Genomic DNA, 12,344 nt, shown 5'->3' with positions numbered 1-12,344 from the left:
TGAATTCTGATTAATGTAATAGTTAACACTGGCAAATGATCAGATTTTCCACATTCACCTTAGACTGAATTTTGGAGAGAAAAACATTTTAACATTCCCAATTAAGGTCTATGTAAATATGTACTTAACAGGCAATATCAGATTTGTTGTCATGACAACAAACCTCACCAAATGTGGACTGAATGGTGTGTAATACATGTGTATTTAGGAGAGGGGACTGGCATACAGACATTTGCGAGTGCACAAGAAGCCCAGTGACTGCCTCATTTCTGCCTGAACAACAGATAACGTTTCTGTGCAGACAGACGGCTCAGCGGCTGTTTTTAAATATATACATCCAGTTCAAATATAGGCACCGTGACAAAATGTGAAAACTGCTGCTATGTTAGACAGGAGGGAATGTTTGCAGGGTTTTGTGACACCTCAGACACAGGCAGCCTGGCAGATAAACACCCAAGTGACAACAACTCAGCAACAACACACCCCCATGAGCAGTGAGCTGCTGTGCACGTTTAACTGCTGAAGCTCTCAGGGGTCAGTCTGTGACAGTGGAGGCCAGTCTGGGGCCAGTGACCACTAGGGGCCTTGGACAGATGCCTGGGGGTCCAAATCATAAGTAGGTCATGATTCATTTTGTTGTTATTTTTTCTTTGGAGGGAATAAGGGTTAAAAGGTTTGAACAGATTGTTTTTTTTAATCACAAATAAGAGAAATCTAATATATCTTTTTGACTGATGTATCAAGGAAACCCTATTGTATGTAACTGTGTGAAATTGTGGTAAAAAAGTAGTGAGATAGGAGAGGAAAGCCCCACACTCATAACTGTGATGCAGTCTTTTCACTCTTAATTCTATAAAGCAATGCTAAAAACCTTTATCCAGAGAATTCAGACTATATTTGAATCAAGAAGAGACACTCTCTGCCCTACAGTGAGGCAGAGAGTGTCTCTCTGCCTCAGAGAGTGTCTCTGCCAGTGACTTTACAGTCACTGGCTGGTGACCAGTCTAATAACATTTAAAGGTGCACTCCAATAATTTAGAATTGTGTTTCCATAAAGTTGTTGGACTTTGAAGGCACTGTTTAAAAGCAGAATGATCAAAACTGAGGCAGCAGAGGCCAAGACAACCTGACTCTTAGTTCTGTAGCTCCCAAAACATTGTGTTCTACCCTACCCATAATGCAACTAGACAGCATATGTTGCCAGACATGCCTGGTTAAAGGTGCCCTGCTTGTTTACATCTATTTTTATTGTATTGTATCTCATGGTCTTTGTCTTCCCTGCCTTTGTTGGCATATTGCTGCATTTCTTAGGGCACTGAAGTTGCCTGTAGATCATTGGAATAGTGTGAAACCATTGGCAGGAACGTGTATCATGTCACCCGTGTTCATGCATGGCCATGCACGAGACAAACAAAACAGGGACCCATAGGGCTACTAGAGGTCAAAAACTCTTCAGCAAAAATTCCACAGGGTGGTGGGATGCCACTTGAATAATTTTCTCAGACTTGACAAAGCCCCTCTAGAGCCACAGATGACATTATACAGCTGTTTTCACAGGCTGAGATGTACTAGCATCTAGGAACTGCAGAGTTTCTAACAGCTGTGTATCTGAGGGGAACTGATCAAGAACAAAACTATAGTGTATTCATTTTGCCAGTGAGTGAAATATTCAAACCCAAAATGCTATATCTTGATGTTTGAACAATTATATGAAATAGAAATACTGTATCATAGATGCCTTGTGTACTATTTTATACATATTTCCCAAACTGTGTATAAAAAGCATGACATATTTGGTATCCTCAGAAACTCTGAATTCTCATAAACAGTTGGCCAAGCTTTGTTAAAACCCAGTGTCCGTGAATTAGAAGAATTTAAAAAGCACAAAAAATGCATGGCTTCAATGTGAATCTTTAGCACCATGGACAGCTCAGCTTTTGTAGCTGAATTCCTGCATTATACAGTTTTAAGGTGTTGCACACCAACTCGGGTGTTTCCAGTTATTCTGGCTGATTGAAATGTTGTTTTGGTTCAGCAGCAGTATGCCGGGAATAATTTGATGTCATCAAACTCCACTGACTGATAAGAATAGAAGAATTCTTGCTTATTTATCCAGAGATATTGTATACATACTGTACATACCAGGAATAATTTAAGATTTTGAGATCGTTTTGATTGTTTTTTATTGGTTTTGAGTATTATGAGAATAGTCTTTACAGAGAGATTTTTCACAAATTTCATGAGATTGGCTAACCCTGTTAACATGACCCCAAAAGCTGTCAACCACTGGACTCTCCTGGAGAGGTAGAATTACATAGACGACAGATTTAGCTGGGCTGTAATTTCATCTGCAATCTTTTGCCAGGTGTAGTGTACGCTCTATGGATAACTTCATAATGAATGAGTTGGTATAATAGGTTTTTCGATGTTATATTAAAATGTGGTACTCCATTCAAATCTTGAAACTTCTGGTCCCATAACTGGAGGGGGCTTTCCAATACATTCAAAAAGGTTATAGTAAATCACAGAAAACAAGTTAGTGTTAGGGTTTAGACAGAGAGAGAAACAAAAATGCTTTTCTTACACATGCCTCAAAGAAATGGCAGGTCCAAATATTTGAATACAGGTCAGTTACATAAGCTAAAAACTATGATTGTTTAAGAATTGGTTTAGCCATAATGATTAGTTGATTGAATGAAAAAAAAATACTGAAGCAATTAGTTCTTTAAGGGAGTATTAAAATATGTACAAGAGTCATTTGAAACCAAATGATATTAAAGCGCCTCCGTGTAAGGTTTAAAAATATCTCATTTTGGCAACTCTAAGCGGTTGTATCAAACAAGATACTGCAGCAACCCTCCTATGCCCTAAAACGACTCCAATGCAGGGACACTGCATAAAGCTGCATTAATTATTTGTTGTTGTTGTCGTTGTCTTTGGCCACATGGGGGCAGCAGAACAGGCTGTGGACACAACATTGAATGTCATCACCAAGTTGTTATTGTCTTAGCAAACAGTTGCTCATGTACACATCCAGGAGACGCAGAGAAACATTAGCATTCATGTGGAGTCACATTTGTATCCACCTGATGAATATAAGTCCAATATTCTCTCTCCTTTAGCTCTGTTTTGGTCTCCACCAACTCCTGAAAAACATATCTGGCTTTTCAGTTGCTAAATGCTCCACTATGTTCACCGGCTAGTTTCTAACTGTGTCTGTCTGCTGTTTGGTTGCTGGACAGCTGGTGTACTATGCGTTTATCACTGAAAAGCTGCCTGTCACTACTGCTGCTGAAAACAAGGCCGATGAGAGCGGTGAGACTGAACCAAAACAGTACAGTCAAGGGCCATAAAACCAAAACAATGAACTGAAAGAGGCTAAACAGCTAATAGAGCTACAGAGTTGGAGATCATTCTCTGTGGTTTCATCACTGTGAGCAACACCTTTCACATTATACATAGTCGTAGTTATGATCGATTGTTAATATAAAAATCCATCGTTAATATAAAAATATTGATTAGTGCAGCTTTGACTACAATCATTATAAACAGCAGTGTCATGTTTTCCTAAAAACAAAAACTATGCTTTCTGCTACCTTATATGAGCTTTAAAAACATTTAAAAAATAAAATAAAAACTATTTCATATCAGTCTCAATAGGCTGAGACATAACTGTAGGTACATACGTGACTGCAGCCTGCAGTACTGTAGCAGTCAGCCAGTCAAAAGTCAAAGTCTAATTGGAATGAATAACTTAGCATGCTGATGGTTGGCTGGCAGGGACTCTTAACTCACCACCAGGCTATGAGGGGGGTTGTGATGTCTGCTGTTGGTAGGCAACAAAATCTCCCCGTCACTCTTTGCCAGCAGTGTAACATAGCAGATACTGAGTGGGAAACCAGAGATGACCCTGAGCTTAACTGGGTGAAACTCTGCTCTACTTGTGTCAAAGGCTGTGATACAAGTGTGATACAATGACCTGCCTATTTTAGAATCTGTTTCTGATGATACTATGGCTGCACAAATAATAAAAAAAAAACATTCATGATGATTTAGACAAAATAAGTTTTACTTTGCTTATATTCAGATTGCAGGTAAAATCATATTCATGTCAGCCTATTTCTTGTTGGGAAGGTATTTTGTTCTGTTTAGCCCTAATTTTGTCAACTTCACAATTGTTAATTTTTTAAATCGACTTACAACAACTTCTAAAGCTATGTCATTTGTAACCACACTGTGCACCATTTTTCTGTCACTATTTTTCATCATTTTCATGTAGCCACCGTACAACTGTACTACGGTATGTACTGTGACATCCCCATTCTTATCCCCCCTACAAAGCTCTTATTACATCAATGCACCAGACCTATTTGAATCACTGAACAAATCAGATGTTGTCTGCAATTCAGGGGTCTGGAACTAGGCTACCTCATGCTGCATGTGACTCAGATCTGTTTTGAAACTACAACATAAACAGAAAAAAATAAGTTGAATCTGATATTTAAATGTCTATTTGGGGTACTTCCATAAAACTGATACATACAGCATGTGATCTGTGGTGATGCAGCCTGGTGAAGTCAGAAAAGTTTTATCTAAGTGACATGACCCATATTTACGTACTGGTGGTCTAGCATACTCAATGATGGTGCACTAATAAGGACAGCTGGAGGGGTCTCAAAAGGTGGACTTTTTTTTTTTTAATCTTTTTTTCCCTCATTATCAAATTTTTGTGCATTTTGACATGATAATCACTTAATCACATTCATATGTGCCAGAAGATTCTGATCACTAGATGAATAATGATAATGGAAGTAGAACTATCTTACACAATCATTCAATCAGTAGATCAAAACAAAATAATAATGAAATGCTTAAAGAGTAAAAATTTCCTATCTGACTTTGTTAACCCTCAAATATATATGGTAAATGGACTGTACTTGTATAGCGCCTTTCTAGTCTTCCGACCACTCAAAGCGCTTTTTACACTACGAATCACATTCACCCATTCACACACATTCATACGCTGAATGGGTACAGGGGCTACCATGCAAGGTCCCAACCTGCCCATCAGAGAAAGCTAACCATTCACACACATTCATACACTGATGGCATCAGGAGCAATTTTGGGGTTAAGTGTCTTGCCCAAGGACACATCGGCATGTGGACTGGAGGAGCCGGGAATCGAACCACCGATCTTCCAATTAGTGGACGACCCGCTCTACCTCCTGAGCCACAGCCTCCCCACATATATAATGGAAATAAAGTTTTTGCAATTGTATGATTTGAAAATGACAAATGAAAAATTAAAAGAGTGAATTCAGACCACATAAATTCAAATAGATGGCTTTCAAAGTGAAATATTTCAGTGCCATATTCAGGGGTATTCAACATTTAACATACAGTATGTTGTAGTAATTACATTATTAAACTATTTAGTTGCTTATAAGATTCAGTCTTTATGGCCTTTCTTTGTTAAATTATCATAAAATGGACAATGTTACTTTACATACTCTTATCATACCATGCATAGCTATACAGTAGATCATTGGGGGAATCAGGTTAGGCTATTTCCAAAACTTACATTATTTCAACAGATACTGTGCTTATATGCTGCATAATCAATATGTGTCTAATCAAATGATACAGCAAAACTGAGGGCAGTAATAATGTGCACATTGCATAAAAAGGGGGAGAATTGGGGGTAAGAGGGGCCCACAGGCTGATCTTTACCCCAGGGCCCCAAAACAAGTTAATCCAGCCCTGCAACTCTAAACACATAATGAGAATGACCGACAGTATGCGCAAAAAATCTCAACAAAAAATCTGAATTGCATGTCATGGATTGCAATTAAGTAGACAGCCTGGGTGTCACATCAGTGTCAAATTCCATTTTTTCCACTCAAAAACTGTAGGATGATGCTAATTCTGTCACACATATCTATACAGTCCACATGGCGAAAGAAAACATGTTATTCAAGCAACTCTAACAGAAAACTAATGACTAAAACTTTAGATTTGTGAGAATGATGACCAGAACTGACACACATCTGCACTGCTATTGTAGTTTTACACAGTTTACACTTTATGGCCCACAATTCACAGTGTAATTTTGTTGTATGAATCAGGTACTGTACCAACTGAGGTTATCGGTTCCCACAGGTACTTAAATGTAGGCACAATAGAAGAAAACAAGACTATGGGGAACAGGAGAATAATAATTAAGTAATATAAAGTGTCAACCCCTGTCATCACTTTGGGAATGTAAACCATTTTATGTCCTTCAATGGCAACTCCATCTGTTTCAAGCTTTTACATTACTGTAACCCTACAGCTTTGGTTGCATAACTGTGAAATACAGTGCAATAGGTTCTGCAGTTACAAAAAGTACTTATAGAATATTATAATTTATTTCATTATTTAATATAATAGATTTCTCTTTTCCTCTAAAATGCCCAATTGTTACTCCCTTGTTCCACGTGGTCTTATTTTCTTCCACTGTACCTTAAGTACCACTAGGAACCAGTAAGTGTTTTATTGCTACCTGATTCATACAATGAATTACACTGTAAATAGCAAGCTAAATTATAAACTGTTACCAGGAGCCTTGTAAAGGAGTTTTTCCAAACTAATTTAATTTCCATATTTGTCTCTGAGACAAGTTTTCAGGTCACAGGTGTGGTGAAATTCCAACTGTCTGCTGGCCCAAACAGCATGAGAACCTAGGTTGTTGCTCCAAACATTGACTGGAGCTGAATTACTGTAAACCCAGCCACACAAACAGGATATATTTAGGATACTATTTTAGTGAGACAGCCTGGTGACTGCAGGTCTTGAGAAGATACAGTTACTTCTGGAGTCTGCATTAAAACAGCAGGCGGTCAATCATGTTGGGCCATTAGTCACAAAGGATTAAGAGGGCAACATAAGTGGTTAACAAGGAGAGTGCACCGATAAATACTGCGGTCCTTTCCTAAAACATCCACTACTGTAATTAGTCTACAGTGTGGTTCCAAACATAAATAAATGCATATCATTACACACAGGTCATATATGTAATATACTGTTTCAAACTCACAGGAGTAATGAAAGTCTTGTAAAAGCGATCTGTGTCTCATGGCACAGCAAGATGTCTTCTTTAGCAGCTAACAGAGACTCATGAAGACACTTTCATTTATCTTTAGTCATAATTAAAGGGCTGCTCCACCACTTTTACACATGAAGATCAGTTTACTCATCACGAGGAGTCCTACTCAGCCTGTGAAACAGTTGTATAATGTCTTCTGTGGCTCTAGTCTGAGAAAATAACCCTGATCATGTCATTAGGGTTGTCTCAGTTCAAGGTTGAGGCCTCAAAAACAACCTGCAATACAAACTCGCGGTGTGGTGTTTGAGACACATGTTCGTTTACAAGTTGAGTTGCAATATGGGAAGTGTAGAACCAAGTGTTTTTGGAGCTTGACTCATACTAGGGACTAAAAGTCAGGATATCTCCGCCTGTATAGCTTCAATTTTAACCATTGTATAATAATAAACTTTATTTATATAGCACAATTAATGCATAAAATGCAGCACAAAGTGCTTAACATAAGAGCAGATAGCAACAAAAAGCAGATAAACAAACACAAAAAAACCCCATCAGATTAAAACTTAAAGCTTCAGGAGAAAGCAAAAAGATATGTCTTAAGATTTCGTTTGAAAGTGTGAACAGATTTAGAGCCCCTTAGACCCTCATGTAGACTGTTTCAGAGTTTTGGGGCATAATTAACAAAGGCTGCTTCTCCCTGCCTTTTAGTTCTGACCTCAGGAACAGTCAAGCGGTTAGAGCCAGAGGGTCTAAGGGTCCTGACAGGCACATAAGTCTTACCATGTCAGATAGAGTTGGGGCAAAGCTATTCAGTGATTTAAAAACCAATACAAGAATTTTAAAATTAATTCTGTAACTGACAGGAAAACCAGTATAAGGATATTGAAATTGGAGTGACATGGGCTCCTTGTCTGGTTTTTGTCAGAGCACGTGCTGCTGTGTTCTGTACGAGCTGTAACTGTCCAATTCTCAGACACACCAGACAGAAGAGCATTACAATAGTCCGACCTGCTGGAGACAAAAGCATGCATTAACTTTTCTGTGTCTGCCAAGGAGAGGAACAGTTAGACTCTGGTAATATTCCTCAAATGATAGAAGGACACTTTAGTCACGTTTCTAATGTGACATTCGAAATTTAGATCAGAGTCAATGATAACACTAAGGTTTTTGACCTGTTCCTTGGTGTTTAGTGTGAATAATTATAGGTGGTATAGGTGGTGGACAGTTTTTCTCTCTCAGCTTTTGCACCAATAACTAGCATCTCAGTTTTGTCTTGATTCATCTGTAAGAAGTTGTGAGTCATCCACTGACTTATGTCAACAATGCATGCAATCAAGTCGTTAATAGAACTGTTGTCATTTGAACTTACAGAGATATATAGCTGGATGCGTCTGCATAATTATAGAAAATTGATGTTGTGATTTCTAATAATATTGCTGAGAGGCAGCATAAACAGACTGAAAAGAAATGGGCCTAAGATAGAGCCCTGCAGGACACCACATGTCAGGTCTATTTTATTGGATCAGTAGTCATCCATGGCCACAGAGAATTGTTGACCAGTTAAGTAAGACCTGAACCATGTGCCAGAGAGACTGACCCAGTACTCAAGTCTGTCCAGCAGAATATCGTGATCTACAGTATCAAATGCAGCACTGAGATCTAACAGGACAAACACAGAGAGATTCTTCTCATCAGTGTTCATTTAGAGGTCATTCACAACTTTGACTAGAGCTGTTTCTGTTCTGTGCTGGGCCCTGAAACCAGACTGGAATTTTTCAAAAACAGTGTTGTCACAGAGGAAATTATTCAGCTGTTTAAAAACAATTTTGTCTAAAATCTTACTCAGAAAAGGCAGAATGGAGATTGGTCTGTTGTTAGAGATGACAGAACAATCTATGCTAAGCAGCAGTTTAATTCATTTAACACCATGTTTAGTGCCAATGCAGGAAGTGGTGAACGGTAAGGGTGTGAAGGTCAAGGTAGCACTTTCCTTCAACACCAGTGTCGCAGGTTTATGTCTGCTCTCACTCTTTAGAAAAATGAATTGCTGTGCGAGCTTTTCTCCTGGAGAGTTTTGACATGAAAAACTAAGTGGGCAGTTGTATGGAGACTAAAATTGTTCAAAAATACATAAATACATAAAATAAATACATAAAATTGTCAACTAATCCAGTACATTTTAGCAATGCTAGCATTTGGTTTATGATCAAATACCTGCAAAACTATTGACATTCCCATCAGCCTTAGTTGTACTTTGTGTTCAGTGCTAGCTCATTTTCAGCATGATAAAGCAATCAACAAAGATGGTGAACATAGTTAACATTACCTGCTTAACATCAGGATGTTAGCATTGTCATTGTGTGCATGTTAGCCAGCTTTACCTTACTTTCATTGAGCAGTACCAGTTTGCTAACCTTAAAGGATAGGTACACAGTTTTTCAGATGTGTCTTAAAACAAAAGTCAGGTGTCCATATGAACAGTGAAAGAGGTTTTCCTCGCTGTAATCATTCCTCCTGTTCATACTGGCAATTAAAAGATCCCCTTCAAATTTGCTTTAAAATGTAAGTGATGGAGGCCAAAAGTGATTTTGCACAAAAATGCATTTAAAAGTTAACCTGAAGCTTATATGAGGCTTCAGCAGTCTGAGTTAGTCATATCAAGTGGATATCTGCCACATTTACAGTCTTTTTAGCATCAAATTCCCTCTTTGTGTTTCCTCAGACAGTGTTTCCCAGTTGAACTGCAGTGGAAGTGTAGTAACAAAAAGAGGGACTTTGGCACTAAAAAGACTGTAACATTGAAATATATCTACTTGATTTGACTCATTTGGACACTGAAGCTTCATATTAGCTTCAGATAAACTTTTAAATACATTTTTGCACTGAAGGGGGACTGTGGATTTTGGCTCCCATCACTTACATTGTAAGTGCATTATGAAGGGATCTTCTAATGGTCAGTATGAACAGGAGGAATGATTACAGCAAGGAAAACAGGTTTCAGTGTTTATTTGGGAACCTGACTGTTGTTTTAAGACAGACTTGAAAAATGTTTAACCTGTTCTTTAAACATACTTCAACCATATAGTAGTTTATTTGCTGGATATATAAGGTACAGTCAGATACATGTCTTTTATATCTAAATCTGTGACCCCGAAATCAAAAGTAATCAAAAAATGTAATGCTAAGATACTGAATCAATATACAGTACCAGTCAAAGGTGTGGACACACTTTCTCATTCAAGTGAATGGGAAGGTGTGTCTGAACTGGTACTCTATGTTCCATCTGTGACTCCGTACACTAAAGAGACTTGAAGAAGAAACTAAGATGCTAATTTTAGAAAACATTACTCTCTTGTAATCTAGCTGTAAGTTATATAAGAGCTAGTTTGACTATGTCACTAACCAAGTTCAAGCCAGTCAATAAAGCCCATAGATATATCTACATAAGTAGCCTGCTGAGCTTCCATGTTCATAATTGAATTAACAAAATGTCATTTATTTTTGCATGTTCACTTGTTGACAAGGTCTTTGCTTTGCAGTTTAGCTGTGCTCGAAATAAACTGTAGATTCTCTCTGCCTCAAAGAAAGACTGACCTGCTGACATTGATCAACATTGATCAAATTCAAGCCTGACTCTACAGCACCAGGCATGGTAGAGAGTTCATAACATTCTGCATGCTTCTAGTGCAGGGTTACTGAGTGCAGACCAGCATCTGATACAGAAAATGAGCTGTAATGTCAGAGAGGACATGATAGTGCTAACAACTAGCCGTGCTCTTGAGACCTAACCAGACTAATCTGTTTCCCGTCTGTCACTGGCTTTTCATCAGCACAGAGAGGGGGCAGAGATAATAAAAGATTAGATGTGTTCATAGTCAATCTGGGCTCTCCTTGGTTTCCCTCCACAGACTGGACACTCTAAACTGGCCAAACTGTAACTGTGAATATCTCTGTTAGCCCTGAGACAGACTGGAAGATGTCATTGGCTGGCAATTCCACTGCAAGGAATGAAATCTAAATCATGAATTGATTGGTGAATAAGAGACAGTAAGAGCTCAGACAGAAAGGTCATCTTTTCAACATATCTTTTTTTACAGTGAATTGGATAGGTTTGGCCTCAGTAACTTTGATAGCCTCAACCTTTAACTTAAAGGGCTTTGCATAGTGAGCCAAGTCAAAAGGTGCCAAAAGGTTGGTCATTCCAAGACTTTGATTTTTCTTTTCTGAAGTCATGTCTTGGTTGACTTGGACATGTGCTTTGGGTCATTGTCATGTTGGAATGTGAAATTCCTCCTCATCGTCAGCTTTCTGACAGAGGTCAGCTGGTTTTGTGCCAAAACATGTTGATATATGGAGCTATTCATTATCCTGTCTATCTTGACAAGAGCCCCTGACCCAGCTGAAGAGAAGCAGCCCCAAAGCTTTGCACCAAACATATCTTTTAGAATTAAGGCTGAAAAGTTCAACCTTTGTCTCGTCAGACCATGACACATTTTCCCACATGGTTTGGGCTGACTGAAAGCATCTTTTGGCATAATTCAGACAGGCTTGGATATTCCTTTTGGTAAGAAAGGGTCTCTGTCTTGCCACCCTGCCCTATAGCCCAGACATGTGCAGAATCCAAGAGATGGTGGTCACATGCAAGGAGTGATCAGTACCTGCCAAAAATTCCCGTAGTTCCTTCAATGCTGCTGTTAGCCTCTTGGTAGCCCCCCTGATAAGTTTTCTCCTCGTCCTCTCATCAACTTTGGAGGGTCATTCTGATCTTTGCAATGTGTTTGTGGTGCCACATTTTCTCCACTTATTGATGATGGGTTTTGAAAGTGCTTCATGGTACATCGAATGCCTTTTATATTCTTTTATATCTCTCTCCTGATTGATACTTTTCAACAATTAGATCTTGCAGTTTCTTTGGTAACTCTTTGTGGTCTATGGCTCTTCCAGTAGGATGCAACCACAAACATTCAAGCAAATCCTACAGCAAAAGGTGACTTTAATCTGGTTTTAATCAGAATCATTTTCATAGGTGGCAGGTGTATGCTATTTACCTACAGGCATGATTTTGAATGTGACTGGTTAACTTTGAACATAGCTAGAGCCCCCATTGTGAAACAGTGTGCAGACTTATGCAATCAGGGTGTTTTATTTAAAATGTTCCTAATAATTAACTCTTTGTTTTTCTCTGGATTTTTGTTTGTTGGAAGATCACATTAAAGATGGAACAAGTCTGACATTTACATTGTTATTTCTGTCTTTACAT

This window comes from Thunnus maccoyii, chromosome 22, assembly GCF_910596095.1.
Source record: "Thunnus maccoyii chromosome 22, fThuMac1.1, whole genome shotgun sequence".
In the NCBI taxonomy this organism is placed as follows: domain Eukaryota; kingdom Metazoa; phylum Chordata; class Actinopteri; order Scombriformes; family Scombridae; genus Thunnus; species Thunnus maccoyii.
The sequence above is the reverse complement of the archived record's forward strand: the minus strand, read 5'-3'. Positions refer to the sequence as shown.